Source organism: Hyperolius riggenbachi, chromosome 6 (assembly GCF_040937935.1).
Source record: "Hyperolius riggenbachi isolate aHypRig1 chromosome 6, aHypRig1.pri, whole genome shotgun sequence".
In the NCBI taxonomy this organism is placed as follows: Eukaryota; Metazoa; Chordata; class Amphibia; order Anura; family Hyperoliidae; genus Hyperolius; species Hyperolius riggenbachi.
In genome coordinates this window covers 356,762,529-356,777,189 of record NC_090651.1, presented here as the reverse complement: position 1 = coordinate 356,777,189, position 14,661 = coordinate 356,762,529, and the positions used below count along the sequence as shown (strand labels likewise).

The 14,661-nt window shown below is 47.5% G+C and overlaps 1 long non-coding RNA gene across 1 annotated transcript in view; it reads left to right on the top strand.

Moving 5' to 3' along the window:
* Positions 1 to 11,232, top strand: part of LOC137522991 (uncharacterized) — a 29,159-nt gene extending 17,927 nt beyond the window's left edge. Inside the window, exons 2-3 of the long non-coding RNA XR_011022496.1 lie at positions 8,171 to 8,271; positions 10,692 to 11,232. This is a non-coding gene — a long non-coding RNA (uncharacterized lncRNA). The remainder of the gene's footprint in view (positions 1 to 8,170; positions 8,272 to 10,691) is intronic.
* Positions 11,233 to 14,661: the final 3,429 nt, after the last annotated feature.

Sequence of the window (14,661 nt, the reverse complement as noted above, 5' to 3'; positions counted from 1 at the left end):
CCACAAATCAGTATAGGTAGCTGGGTATATGTGCCTCAGTATAGGTAGCTGGGTGTAGGAGCCCAGGTACATGTTATAACTTACCTCCCTCCAGCTCCAGCGGTGGCGTCCTGGTCTTCACTTCACTGAGGGAGAGCTCCGGCAGGCAGAGTGAGTGGAGGCAGAAGTATTGCTTCCAGCGTCGCCCCTGGCCTCTCTCCTCCCCCTCAGCGGCCAGCAGCAGCATCTGATCGGACCTACAGCTGCTGGCCACAAAATTCAATAGGACGCGGCCATGAGGCTGCGATCTACCGATCAGGCGGTCGCGATCTACCGGTAGATCGCGATCGACCTATTGGGCAGCCCTGGTGTACACCATTGTCTGTATTATTACTGTATGTACACGATGTTTGTTTCTTACTTTGCAAAGTGCCACACAATATGTTGGCACTTTGTAAATCAATAACAATAGTAATAGCAATAATAAGGAGAAATAAATCACGAGTTAAGTCATTAAGGCAGCGGTCACACTTGTCTGCTATTATGCGCGTTTTTTGCACACATATACTAAGAATCGGGCTGGGAACACACTAGGCTTTGCGTGAAAGGTTGCATTTTGCTGCATATGCATTTGTGTGGTTTATGTGCGTTTTGAGTGCGTTTGCGCTTCCACACATGCGTTTTGCTTGCATAATTAATGCATTTGCGTTTCGAACATATGAATCACAAGTCTGCGTTTTACGCTCATCACTAGGAAATCAACAGGAAGCGGAAATACATCATCAAACTTGTTTTTTTTTTAAAAAAAGAAGCATAAAAAAACGCAATAAAAAGGTATACCTCTGCGTCACCATTGACAAACATTATGTGCATTTTTGATGCGTTTTGGAAAAATTCAAGTTCAGCGTTTTCAAAAACGCACATTGCAGAATGCAATTAACTTACATTATGTGCGTTAGTTAACGCTAGCGGTTTACGCAATGCTGGCGTTTCTGCCTAGTGTGCTCCTGCCCTCAATGTTAATCAGTGGGCTAGTTCACACTTGAATGCGTTTTTCCCAAGCAGAACTGACAGCAGTGCAGAACGGTATGCATTTTCCTATAAATCACATTAGCTTCTGTGGACACGTTAGCTCAAACGGCTGGTGTGCAGAAAACGCATGCAGAAAAACGAATAGACAAGTGTGACCAGAGATGGATTAAGATGTAATAGGGCCCTAGGCAAGAGAGTAGATTTGGGACCCCCTTGTGGACTTTTTGGTAAGCTTAAGTGGAGAGAGGTCAGAGAGGGTGGCAGGTGGGCCCCTTGACACAGACTAGGCCCCAAGCACCTGCCTAGGTTGCCTGGTGGATGATCCTGCTCTCTGTGTGACCCCTGCTTCAAGGAAAGATAAATTGTGAGTTAACCTCCCTGGTGGTATGATTATTTCCAGATTTTAGGGTCTTTTCAGCTTGCTTCAGACTCTAAAATCAGGAAAAAAAATCATGCTGCCTGAAAGCCAGCAGCAGCCCCAGCACTTACTCACCCACACAATGTACTGCAGGGAAAACTGCTCCTCAGGTATACAAAACCTGGCTACAGGCTGGTGCCAAGTCTCAGGCCGGATTGCTCACACAGCCCTGGAAACGTCCACACAAATAAAGATGGCACACTACTGGTTGCAAATCAATTGCTGTGTGTCTCACTCACCCCTGGGCTCCAGCGCTGCAATTTTCCCTCTGTCCTCCAGGTGGCGCTGTAACTATGTAGTGAGATCACTGACGGCAATCTCACTAGAGTGATTCAGAGCCTTGGAGGACAGGAAGGAGAACGGCTACCGACGTCTGGATCCCCCAGGAGGTGAGTAAAAATGTCCGCTGCTTGCACTGCTCTGCATAGAGCTCCCGGGGGCTAGGGCTTACCACCAGGGGGTTAATAAGTAAGGTGAGATCATTTAACAGAAAAGATACAGACATACAGAGAAAACTATTGCGCTTTTCTCCTGGCAGACTCAAATCCACTGGGCTGCGCTCTGTAGGCAGTAGCAGCATTAGGGGGTCTTGCCCAAGGTTTCCTTACTGAATAGGTGCTGGCTTACTGAACAGGAAGAGCCCTTAATACACTATACAGCCAATTTAACAGAAAAGATGACTGTATTACTTTACTCTTCAATGGCCTTTTACAAATTTCTAGTAAAAAGGATGGACCCAGATTATGCCCATTACATACCCAGATCATGCAGCTCACTTTTTCCCCATTAGAATATACCCAGATTAGGCTCATTAAATACCTATATCATTTAGCCCACATTTCCCCAATATAGAGGTGCCTGGATTTCACCCACTTAGAACAGATATCATGTATAACATATCCCATAGTGCTGTACAGATACATTATCTGGCACGGATGGGGAGTTGGTTGATGTGCTCTCTGGTTGCTTGAGACTTAATGTTAAAAATAGGCCTAGCTAATGCAGTAGTATACACCACTCTATATACATACCATATAGCTACGCTATAGCAGCATATAGCGAGTGGGAACGCAGAAAATCAGCCGCGTTCCCGGCCTGTCGGCGGCTGTCGCCGAACCTGGAAGTAGCCACCGGCGGGGACAGGACGATCGGAACGGGGCTGCGAGGGCACCATCCAGCTTCAGGGGGCTGAGGGATGCCCCGGGTGAGTAAATGTCATTTTTTTTCCCTTAAGTATTTCTTTAAGTGGTTAAAGCAGAGAGAAATAAGAAAATTGGATACATGGCAGTGACTGCAAGCCAGATAACTAGAGATTAAGGTGTTGGGGGGGTTGGGGGCTCTGGGGCACCTCTTACTCTTATAGCAATCAGTGTGTGACGGCTGGGGTGGGAGGGATGGAGGGGCGCACTTTGGTGTCTCAGCCTTGGGTGCCGGAGGACCTTGTCCTGGCTCTGAGTACATGTATATGTGTGCATATACAGTATATGTGTATGTATATGTACAGTATAAGATGTGCAATTGTCCCAGAGTTTAATGCACTATCACATACTTTTTTCCTGTGTTGCTGTCACTTACACTAGGCAGTAAAAATCTGATTTTGGACTAGATTCTCAGGGTTTTTGTTTTTGCTTTATTAAAAGCGCTTGCTGATCACCAGTTGCTCCGTCCAACTGCCAAAATAGTACAAAATAGTGTACAAGTGAGTAGGGAGGCTGGCCGGCATCCTTATTTAGGTTCTTTTCCATAGAGCGCTAATCTAAAGACTAAAGTAAATACTGAGAATCTCCCATGAGGAGATGGATTAGTCCAAAACCTGTCAGATTTGTACTGCCTACTGTAAGCAATAGTGACATAGAAGAAAATTAATTTATAGCGCATTTTATCCTGGAAGAAAGGTACTTATAAATATCTGTTTTAAATTATACAATTTGTCACTGTGGTGGTCCTTAAAGTGAACCAGAGATGAAGCACCCTCATGTATTTTACCATATATATCAGTGGGAACATTAGAGAAAACACCTACCCTGCTCTCTGTTTCATCCTTCACTGCTCAGCCTGCTTCTTATCCACCCTGATAAAATCCCTGACTGAGCATTCAGTCTGGCTTTGCTCAGGAATCATTATAGCTGAGTCATTATAGCAAAGCCAGACTGAATGCTCAGTCAGGGATTTTGTCAAATATCTGTTGCTTTCCACCTCCCAAATTCGGACCGCAACACCATTTTATGTGGCCCTCAAGAGCTTCAAATCTGCATGATTTTAAAGAGTAAAAGAGATGATGAAATGACTCCTTTCTGTACACGTGTGATTGTATTGGTGCTCTTTGACATTCCCATGGAGATGGCAGGCCATTTATATGGCAGGTAGATGTATGTACCCGCATGCCATTGTTTGCCTTGTACACATGTGCACCATTTTTTATCTTTTTTTTTTTACTAACTTTCTGGAAAAGGGACAATACATGTGAGTGACAGCGCCCATTCTTACATTTTTTTTAGTTATATCTGTATATACAAGCAACCTCCACATCTCCCATTCTGATTTGTTGCATAGGTCTACTTTTTGCAGACATTCCCAATACGCATTTAAAAGCATGTTGTCTTTGCTGTTCTCACCCATACTGCCAATAGCTGCAAGCAAGCATTTTTTTAAAGTGAGACAGTTGTTAGCAGTTTGGAGCTGCCACCCCACCCCTCCACTCCAACCCCATCCACCGGTCTGGGTATCCAACAATACATATGTACCGTATTTTTCGGATTATAAGACCTTCCGGACAATAAGATGCACCTAGGTTTAGAGGCCAGAAATCAGGGGAAAAATACTATACCTGGTGTGTCTATAGTGCAAGGGCATCTTATGGATCTCTTCCCCCTAATCTGTCTCTAATCTACTCTGCCCAGCTACACTACACTAACCCCTCCTGGCCCCACCAGTTACACTACACTTCATACAACACTACACTAACCCCTGCTGGCCCACCAGCCATGCTACACAACACTGCACTATACAGTATCCAAACACTACACTAACACAACACTACACTCAGGGGCGTCGCTAGCCCTGTTTTAGGGGGGCACGTGCCCCCAATCTGTCCTGGGGTGCCACGGATCTCCGCCCGGCCGCCCCCTCTGTCAAGACTCAGCGGCTCCCTCCAGCCGCTTCGTCACTGACAGTCTCAGACCTCAGGATCAGGCGGCGAGCCGGCGACCAATCGTGCGGGCGCTAGGACCCAGCGCCTGCACTGATATGCGGAAGTGACATCACTTCCGCATATCGAGCGGGTGCGTCCAGCGCCCGCTCGTACATCTGGTCGGGTCGCCACTGATCCTGAGGTCTGCTGAGAGGTGGGGGGGGGAGCGGCGGCGACTAGAGGGGGCGCCTCCCTGTCACTCACTCACTCACTCACTCCCTAAAGGGGCTCCCTGGCACGCACTCACTCCCTAAAGGGGCTCCCTGTCACTCACTCACTCCCTAAAGGGGCTCCCCTGGCACTCACTCACTCCCTAAAGGGGCTCCCTGGCACTCACTCACTCCCTGTCACTCACTCACTCCCTAAAGGGGCTCCCTGGCACTCACTCACTCCCTAAAGGGGCTCCCTGGCACTCACTCACTCCCTAAAGGGGCTCCCTGGCACGCACCCACTCCCTAAAGGGGCTCCCTGGCACGCACTCACTCCCTAAAGGGGCTCCCTGGCACGCACTCACTCCCTAAAGGGGCTCCCTGTCACTCACTCACTGCCTAAAGGGGCTCCCTGTCACTCACTCACTCCCTAAAGGGGCTCCCTGTCACTCACTCACTCCCTAAAGGGGCTCCCCTGGCACTCACTCACTCCCTAAAGGGGCTTCCTGGCACTCACTCACTCCCTAAAGGGGCTCCCTGGCACGCACTCACTCCCTAAAGGGGCTCCCTGGCACGCACTCACTCCCTAAAGGGGCTCCCTGGCACTCATTCACTCCCTAAAGGGGCTCCCTGGCACTCATTCACTCCCTAAAGGGGCTCCCTGGCACGCACTCACTCCCTAAAGGGGCTCCCTGGCACGCACTCACTCCCTAAAGGGGCTCCCTGGCACGCACTCACTCCCTAAAGGGGCTCCTTGTCACTCACTCACTGCCTAAAGGGGCTCCCTGTCACTCACTCACTCCCTAAAGGGCCTCCCTGTCACTCAATCACTCCCTAAAGGGGCTCCCTGGCACGCACTCACTCCCTAAAGGGCCTCTCTGTCACTCACTCACTCCCTAAAGGGGCTCCCTGGCACGCACTCACTCACTAAAGGGGCTCTCTGGCACTCACTCACTCCCTAAAGGGCCTCCCTGTCACTCACTCACTCCCTAAAGGGGCTCCCTGTCACTCACTCACTGCCTAAAGGGGCTCCCTGTCACTCACTCACTACCTAAAGGTGCTCCCTGTCACTCACTATCGGGGTCCCTGTCACTCACTACCTAACTGGAGGCACCTGTCACTCACTAGCTAACCTGGGGGTCCCTGTCACTCACTACCTAACTTGGGGGGCTACCATATTAAGGGGGCATTCTGCCTATTTATGTGAAATGCTGTCTATTTATGTGCCTCATGACTGCTGAATTTGTCTTGTTGGGGGCCTCATGATTGCTGAATTTGTCTTGTTGGGGGCCTCATGATTGCTGAATTTGTCTTGTTGGGGGCCTCATGATTTGTTGGGGGCCTCATGATTGCTGAATTTGTCTTGTTGGGGGCCTCATGATTTGTTGGGGGCCTCATGATTGCTGAATATGTCTTGTTGGGGGTCACATGATTGCTAACTGCGAGACTATGGGAAAAGCTGAATCCTTATCATATGAGACAATAGCATTAAACCTACTTTTTTAGCGTTTTAAAACAGAAAATAAAACTGGGAGGTTCTAAAAAATTGAATACATTTTTCAGGAGTGGGATGGATGAAATTGTTTATCTTCACAGTTTATTTTCAACTTGGATTTTCCATAATGTTCATGTATGAGTTAAAACGTTTGTACAGTATTTAGTTTAAATTGCTGTTGCCACTTTGCGATAGATAAGTGACTTTTGGGTTGCAGTTTGGGCACTCAGCCTCCAAAAGGTTCGCCACCACTGTCCTAATCTGATGTCCCACCATTGCTAGGTTCATGTAAATTTGTCTCCACCCGTTACCACACCTATATTCTGGTCCATGGCCCACCAATTTTTTGGTGCGGCGCGATAATCACGCCGCACAACGTGATCGTCATATTTTTGGCACGCTAGCTGCAGTGTGCTGAATTCTGCTGCCTACAGTATGTACAGTATACGCTGTTCTCTAGTGCCTGCACTGTGTGCTGATTTACCTCCAGTGTGTACAGTGTAAGGTGTTACTCTGTGCCTTTATTGATTGTAAACCAGCTGTATTGTATGCTGATCCCTGCTACTTTCAGTATGTACAGTATTAGCTGTAAAGCCTGGTACACACATACAATTTTGATTAGCCAATTTTAGCTCTGTTCATAAAATTCATTGTCTGTTGGCCCACTTACTGCACGGGGGTGGGAAAATTGGGGGTCAGTGATTGACCAATCAAAATTGTATGTGCGTATACATCTTTGATCTATGCCTATACTGATTGTAAATGATCTAAATAAAGGACAGGGGGCTCCGTCCAATATTTCGATGAGCAGGCCCGTTATCCGCTGCTAAGTTCATGCGCGCGCCGCATGTACCTCCCCGCCTGGTGCCCACAGGTGCCACTGATCTCCAAGGACCCTAGAAACGCCCCTGACTACACTAACACTACACAACACTACACTAACACAACACTACACTAACACTACACAAACAATGAACTAATACCACACTACACTGACACTTCCATACTGCACCTGATCCTGCCACTGCGCTCCTCTTCCCCCTCTCTGGTGGTCTTCAGTTCAGTAAACAGGCTCCTCTTCTCCTCCTGTGGCCGCCTCAGCTTCTCCGGGTCCTCCATGCTTCCTCCTGCCACCGCCGCACTCCACTTCCCCTCTCTGGTGGTCTTCAACAGGCACCTCTTCTGCAGCCAGCAGGACACTGTTCCCGGTTCAGCTTCTCTGTCTCCTCTGCCCACTGGGTCCTTCGTCTCCTCCATGCTTCTGGGCTTCCATCTTCTGTCGCAAAGTGGTTACATGCGCCGCTGTGGTTACAGTAATGACACTGCGAAGTGGAGTGTGGCAGCGAAAGGAAGCATGAAATACTTGACGAAGCTGAGGCACCTGCAAGAGGAGAAAAGGAGCCTGTTGACTACACTGAAGACCACCAGAGAGGGGGAAGAGGAGCACGGCACTGGATGGATAAGTCCTCCCTGCGCACTCTGCATCTATTTACCATATCTTCGGACTATAAGCTGCACCCACTTTTCCCCAAGTTTAGGGAAGAAAATGTGATTCTTATTGTCCTAAAAATATGATAGCTTCCGGTTTGCTGTAAGGGGCCACATTCTGGTTTTGCACCTGACATTTTTAGGTTGCCCTTCAGACTCCCCCCTCCCCCTCATTAAATTTTAATGAACAACGTGGCCCACAACTCAGACCATGTTTTAGATATTGCCCCCCTATGTGATTGTGTTTGACACCCCTGGTTTAGCGGCTTTGGGGGAGAGGGGAGGGCAGGATGTACAATCTACATATACAGATTACAGATTGTCTCAACAGAAGGTTTATGTTGTGTCTATAGAAAGCTTTCCTCCATCCATAATCTCTGTCATTTACTGACTGTGATATTCTCTTCTCACCCCAATAGGAACAAGTGGATGTCGGCCACACTGGATCCCAGACCGCATCTCCAGCGACCTGATGCGGCTCCAGTTTCTGCGGAAGCTCGGCTCTGGGATTTATGGAAAAGTAAGTGGAAACACTTCATTAGCATGTATACACTATACAGCAAAGTCCCTGTTAACAGGGGGCTTTGCTTTTTTGAGGTTTTGAGGCTAAAGGCTTATCAAGCTTCCAGCGATGTCTAGCAGCCTTTGCGCATCACCTAGTGGGCTCCTAGCAGCTTCCGACCTCCGGGCATGCAAGTTGGCGTGTCAAGTGACCCGATCCGGGTCAGCTGACATGCCGGCTTACTTGTGCAGGGGAAGACGGAAAGCCGCTAGCAGCCCGCTAGGTGACGCGGAAAGGCTGCTAGACATCACTGGAGTCTCAGTAAGTATTTGGGGGGAGGTTTGTGCTATTTTAGCTGGTTGCTCAAGCAAACGGCAAGCACATGTATCCAACATCAGGCGTTCCCCACCGGTGCCAGATGTTAGGGACTGTGCTGTATACAGTATATAATTACATACACACATCTGAAATGTCACACAGAGTTCCTGTCTTATAAATTATGAAAACACCTTACATAGACCTCTCTCAGCACTCCACTGATGCCTTACCGTTGTGCAACCTGGGCAACTGCCCAGTGCCACCTAGCCTGCTGCCAAACCCGCGATTAGCAGCAAATGTAGGCTCATGGAGGAAATATCAGTAATGAGAGGAAATTTGGGCAATATTGGGCATTGGGTTTGGGACCACCCGCAATGTAAAATACGGCTATTTCAATGGGTGACAATAGCAGCGCCCCAAAATTTGCATTTTGGCTATGTTTTGGGAGTGTATTGGTAGGGGGTTATGGTTAACCAAGGGGAGGGTTTAAGATTAGCTGGGGGGGGGGGGGGTTAAAGTTAGAAGCAAGGGGAAAACCCTTCACCCCAGCCACAAAGACAGTGCTGGAACCAGGCGACTTGACCCAGGAAAGCAGAAAATAAATATTATCTAGATAGAATATATAATATCTTGTCACTTATTTGTCCCTCAGAGGGGATCACAATCTAATTCTACCACAGTCGTATGTCTATGTATGTAGTGCATGTATCATAGTCTAGGGCCAATTTGGGGTGAAGCCAATTAAATTATCTGTATGTTTTTGGGATGTGGGAGGAAACTGGTGTACCCAGAGGAAACCCATGCAGACACATGGAGAACATACAACTCATTGGAGATGTTAACCTGGCTGGGATTTGAACCGGGGACCCAGCGTTGCAAGGCGAGAGCGCTAACTGCAACGCCACCGTGCTGGCGTACAGTGTGTACATATGTACAGTGTGTGTGTATATAGTGTGCATGTATGTGGGTGTACAGCGTGTGTGTATGTGTGTGTTTTAGGGCTCATTTCCACTAGGTGCCACGTCCCTTTCCTAAGCCGAATTGCTTAAAAGGAACCTGAGATTGGATATTTGTGTGTATTTATACTTACCTGGGCTTCCTCCAGCCCCATAAGGTGTGTGGGTTCCCTCGCTTTCCTTCCGTCTGCTCTGTTCACTTAATATGCCTCCTGGTAGTTTGGCTGGCCACGCTCTTCTGTGCATGCGCAGCCTGGCCGTGCACCTCCCCCGTCCTCCCGAAGCCAGCAGTATTCTGTGCCTGTGCAGTACTACAGCGCATGTGTGGAAGCGCATGACTGGCCAGATTACCGGGAGTGATATGAAGTGAACGGAGCGGCTTGAGATTATCATCATTTATTTCCTAAGAAAAGGAAGTGTCATTTAAGTGTGTGGCCTGAGCTGAGGGGCGGAGTTTTGGGCGCCAGAACTTCTGTGCCCATAGGCTCCTGAGCTGTAAATCCGGCCCTGGATGGAGAGGACTAGAGTGGGCTGAATTATAAAACTGTCTTTTGCTTCTGAATTCTTTTTGGTTTTAGTGACTAGGGGTGTGTCTTACAAGTGTCCCTCTTTCTTATATCAAACGTTGGGAGGTGTGATGACAAATAATATGGCTGATGGGAATATTTGGAGATGCTTGTGTGACCCCAGAAAGCATACCTCCCAACTTTTTGAGATGAGAATGAGGGAAACTTAAGCCACGCCCTGCCACACCCCTTATCACGCCCCCATCACACCCCTAGTCATGCATATCATAAAGATTTCATAAGAAAAATATGTTGTTTTATAATTCAAACCACACTGCTCCTTCCTACCCTGGTTCATTTTCCTTCAAATTAACATTTTACAATTATTAATATATTAATTTAAAGGATGGGAATAAAGTTTAGAGTCAAACACACACATTTTTTTAGTAGAGAAATATATATATTTACATAGAAAGAGGGACAAAGTCCTGAAAGAGGGACAAATGAGGAGGGAAAAGGGACAGAGGGACAGGGCTCCAAAAGAGGGACAGTTGTGAGCTATGCAGAAAGTGTCACGTATGTCACTATTATCTTAAATCATGCCAGTTTGGTGGCGGCTGGAGCACAAGATGGTAACCTGTGATTTCACCTCCTCCAGGTCCTGCTGGCAGCAGATTCCCGATCAGGCCACCGCATTGCAGTGAAGACCATCCGGAAGCGGAGTCTGCTGAAGATGCCAGAGAAGATCCGTGTGGAGAGAGGACAGTCCTGCAGGTGGCATCTGGGTGCCCTTTCCAGAAGCATCCACACTTCGCATTCCAGACCAAGTCACTGGTCCTCTATAGGCACTGTACACACATCTCTCTCATCATGTCACTTCGGGTATCCTTTAATACTGATGATCCCTAATAAATATGGAGAAATGTCCATATCATAAATATGGCAAGCGGCTGATTTCCTGAGACTTCCTTGTATTCCAACAAATCTGTGGATCACCTCCTTTATTAAAGGGAACCTGAGGTGAGAGGGATGTGGAGGCTGCCATATCTATTGCTTTGTAAACAATGCCAGTTTCTGGGAACTCCTGTTGATCTTTCATACAAAACCCTGGAACAAGCATATTACTAATCCAGTAAAACAGAGTCAGAGTACTTGATCTGCATACGCTTTTTCAATGTCCATGGGTAAATGTAATAGACACAGGATCAGGAGACCTACCAGGTAACTGGTATTGTTAAAAAGGAAATAAACATGGCAGCCTCTCTTATCACACTCATCTTGTGTTTATTTTAAAGAGAAACTAACCAAGAATTGAACTTCATCCCAATCAGTAGCAGATACCTCCTTTCCCATGAGAAATCTTTTTCTTTTCACCAATAGATCATCAGGGGAGTCTGTATGGCTGATATTGTGGTGAAACTCCTTTCACAGGAAACTGAGGACCATGGTCCTGGCAGTTTCCTGTCAGTGAACCTCGTTGCATTGTGGGAAATAACTGTTTACAGCAGTTTCCAACTGCCAAACAGCAGCTACTTCCAGTGACATCACCTGCCAGCAGTAAAGATGTCACCATGTGATAAGTCAGAATGTAGATCAGGGAGAGGAAAGATTTTACAATGGGAAAACACTGATTAAATCATTTATACATCATTATTGTAAAAATGAAGCACTTTATACATTTTCACTGGAGTTCCTCTTTAAGCACACCCAAAGTGAGAGTTATATGGAGGCTGACTTTTTTTTAACCACCCTGGCATTCTATTAAAATCACCAGGGTGGCAGCGCAGCAGTTTTTTTTTCTTCTAAATCATGGAGCTAGCCTAGCGCTAGCTACATGAAAGCCGCTGTGCCGCGGCATCCCCCCACCCCTTTCGATCGCCTCGGGCGATCAGCAAACAGGAAATCCCGTTCAGAACTGTTTTCCTGTTTGGCTTGCCATGGCGACGATTGGGATGACGTCAGACGTCATAGCATCGGAGGGAGTCCCGATCCACCCCATAGCGCGGCCTGTCGGTGATTGGCCAGGCTGCGCAAGGGGTCTCGGGGGGCGGGGCCTGTAAAGCGGTGCATCAGCGTCGAGTGATCACAACTTTGCGGGGAGGGAAGGGACGCGAGCGGGTACAGGCGCTATGGAGGAAGCGGGGGAGTGGCAGAAATTGATAGGCAATTGTAAATAGTCAGCTGGTGACATTCTGCATGTCGACAGCACGGCTGTGATTTATGGGGGGCAGAACGGAGCGCAGGGGGGTCCTGGAAGGACGATATATAGGAACAGGCTGGTGATTATATGCACAGCCAGCCTCTGTCTGCTATCAGGATTCTTAGAACCCACCTCGGGTTCTCTTTAAGGCCTGGTGCACACTAGAGGAGTTTTTAAATCTGCTGCTAATGTTATCCTATGTGTCTGTGCACACTGGAGCAATGAGGTTTTGTAAAAAAAAAAAACCATAGCATTACATTGGGAAGAGCTTTTGAAACCTAAAAGCTCTTCCCAATGTAATGCTATGGGGTTTTTACAAAACCTCCTTGCTCCAGTGTGCACAGACACATAGGATAACATTAGCAGCAGATTTAAAAACTCAAAACGCTCAGAAAAACTCCTCTGGTGTGCACCAGGCCTATCTCCAGAAGAAACTTACTTGTATGTGTTAACATATTTTAAATTAAGATTTTTGTGACAGAGGTCCTTTAAGTATTATATCGTCTAGCAGGACACAGGAAGACAGTTTGACAGTTACACAGCCTGGAAAAGTGTATATGTTTCTTCAACAGCTGATTGATCACAACACAGCAACTGTTCTGTTCCCGGTTTAGTTACAGTAAAACAGATCTCCAGCCTCAAATCAAAAATCCTGTAATAGAAAGTTTTATATTGACCTGAGAAGTCTTGTACCGCAAAGCGATCTCGAAGACCCTGCATCATCTGACTTCCTGTACCTGGCCCCGCCTCCCCCTTTACTGCACTAAATAGCTTGGCATTTTTCCCTGCGGAGAGGGGAGGCGGGGCCAGGCGCCAGAAGTCAGGTGATGCAGGGACTTCGGGATGGCTTCGCAGGACAAGACTTCTCAGGTAGATATAACTCTCTATTTCAGGGAGACTGGAGGTTTTTTTTTATTTGAGGCTGAAGATTCGCTTTCATACACAGCCTGCATTCTTGTTCAATACAGGTGCTGTGGCGCCTCTTAGTGGAAAGAAGTGAAACATTCATATGAATGCAACGTGTATTAGAAATAGTATATTAAAATACAGTATATAATTTCACGTTGGAAAAATTAGTTTAACCTCCCTGGCGTCCTGATTCTACACGGCCGCGTGTGGTTTTTTTAAACCTAATTTTTTTTTTCTTATCATGTAGCTAGCCTATCGCTTGCTACATGATCCCCCCCCCCCCCCCACTACCTGCCAATTCCTGCCCACCCTTCCGATCATGCCAATCAGGGAATCCCGTTCTGAACGGGATTTCCTTCAGGGCTTCCCCATCGCCATGGCGACGAACGGAATGACGTCATCGACCGCATAAAGAGTCCAGATCCACCCCTTAGCGCTGCCTGCCACTCAATTGGAGAAACACGCAGCTAGCAAAGTGCTAGCTGCATGTTTCAAAAAATATTATTCAAATCGGCCCACCAGGGCCTGAGAGGTGCCCTCCAGCGTCACTGGACGAGCTCAGCTCGTTCAGAATGCTAGGGAGGTTAATACAGAAATTCACTGTGAACAATTTAATACACAACGGGGCATACATATTCAGTGTTCACAGGGCATAAGTATTCAGTTTTCAAGGAGAAAATCCTGAATAGCCAATAATAATCCTAACATTTGTATAGCGCTTTTCTCCTGTTAGACTCAAAGCACTTATAGGAGTCATCAGGCAAAACATAAAAAAAAAAATGCTTTACTCACCTGGAGCGTTCTCCAGCCTCTAGCAGCCGACTGTCCCACGCAGACCACTCCGCCATCTTGGGCTCCTTGCACAATGCAGAGGCCGTCCTTACTGCGCCTGCGTGAAGTGGTCATGATTGACAGCGTGCTTCACACAGGTGCAGTAAGTACCTCGGGCTACGCATCATGCGAGGAGACCGGGACAGCGGCGGAAAGTTCAGCGTGGGTCAGTCGGCTGCAAGGGGCTGGAGAAAGCCCCAGGTGAGTAAAAGTTTTGTTTTTTACCAATATAACTCCTTTAAAAGCTACACCCACTAAGGGAGTGCTCAAGGGGTCACCCTGCACTGTTAGAAAATATTGCCTAAGGACTCTTACTGAATAGGTAGTGACCCTAGCCAGGATTCAAACCCTGGTCTCACATGTCAAAGACAGAGCCCTTAACCACGGGCCAGAAATTGACATGTATGTGCTAGCTAGACAGTATAATACGCAAGTACCAAAAGCTCTTATTGGTTTGCATTATTCAAGGACTCCCAGTACATTTGTCGCAGAAGAGGCTCTGAAAAGCCCATGTGTTTCGTAGGGCGATGGACGGTTGGTGAGATGCTAACTATTCTGCAGTTGCTACACGATTGGACTATTTGCTTTATGTCAAATTGTTCCTGCCCCTTCCTGCTCCCATTGGCCAAGGACTCAAGTCATGTGATGCTGTGACAGGATTTGTGGGCCCTGGTCTTCAGTTAGCCTA